Genomic DNA, 1,558 nt, shown 5'->3' with positions numbered 1-1,558 from the left:
GGGACGGAGGGGCCGGGGCGGGGCCAGGCGTGGGCAAGGCTGACCCGGGAAGGAGGGAGGGGCGCCACCCGCCTCGCCTGCTACTCATCCCAGGAAGATCATCTGAGTCCCACACCCACAGTCCCCACCAGGGGGTCCCAGTTCTCCTGGGAACCACCTGCCCTAAGTGCACCATCCACGCCTCCGCCGGTCCTGGGCTGGGAGCGGCTGGTGGGAAGCGTGGCGGGGCACACACCCAGAGGTGCATCTCAGAGCGCGGGCCCTGGGTCGGGGCAGCTCCGAGCTGCAGGTGACTGGGAATCCGCCAGGAAGACGCCTCCCGCTGCTAAGAGACCAATGAATGGACTTTCCCACACACACTGCTTTGCAATGAAGGCCCGAGGGTGTGCTGGGAGCGGACAGACCTGGCTGTCCACCTGCCGGGGCCACAGCGCTGGTGACCCAGCCCTTCCTGCCCCGCGGCCTCCCCTTGGTCCCCCTCCACAGGGCTCACCTGGCTCGGCCTGGGAAATTCCTCCTCCTAGCTCTCCCCTTAGTATGTCGCCTATTTCTGCCACAGACAGACCTACCACACCGGAGCTTTTATGTGTTTTCCCTGTTTCTTGTATTGCATTTTTTTTCACACCTTTATTTTATTTATTTTTTGTTAATCCTCACCTGAGGGTACTTTTCCATTGATTTTTGGAGAGAGTGGTAGGGAGAGGGAGAGACAGAGAGAGAAACACTGATGTGAGAGCAACACATAGATTGGTTGCCTCCCAAATGCATCCCAACCAGGGCAGACAATCGACCCTGCAACCGACGTATGTGCCCTTGACTGGAATCAAACCCGGGATCCTCCAGTCCTCGGGCCGACGTTCTATCCACTGAGCCAAACGGGCTAGAGCTCACACCTTTAAAATGTTTATTATTTTTTTATTATAATATGGGCAATATCCTCATTGCACAAACTTGTAAAAATACTTATAGTCCAAATGTCTCCAACTCCCCAGTCTTCTGGGGCATGTTCCCTTGATACCAAGTAGTCAGAGCCGGAGCCCCTGTCCCATGTGTATCTGCCGGGGTCCAATCGGGAGAGAGAAACCACTCAGCAATTAAACAGTGAACGTTTAATATAAAGAATTATTAACTACAACAGGATTGGAGCAACGAGGGATTGACTAGTCAGAAGTAAAGAGAACTCAAAAGGAAATGGGAATACAGATATGAGGGTGAAAAGAGCAGCCACTACCCCTAGTGCTGAGCTGCAGCCCCAAGGGTGAGCCTCCTCCTCCCCCAGGCTGAGACCCAGAGCCTGTTGCGGGCACCATGGCCATGGCTCATGAAATGGTAGAAAAATCGCATGGCTGGCATGGCTCAGTGGTTGAGTGTTGACCTATGAACCAGGAGGTCAGGGTTCGATTCCCTGTCAGGGCACATGCCTGGGGTGGTGGGCTCAATCCCCATTGGGGAGCGTGCAGGAGGCAGCCAATCAATGATTCTCTCTCATCCTTGATGTTTCTCTCTCTCTACCTCTCCCTTCCTCTCTGAAATCAATAAAGATATTAAACAATAAAAA

This window comes from Myotis brandtii, unplaced genomic scaffold, assembly GCF_000412655.1.
Source record: "Myotis brandtii unplaced genomic scaffold, ASM41265v1 scaffold395, whole genome shotgun sequence".
Lineage (NCBI taxonomy): Eukaryota > Metazoa > Chordata > Mammalia > Chiroptera > Vespertilionidae > Myotis > Myotis brandtii.
This window is presented reverse-complemented; position numbering follows the sequence as displayed.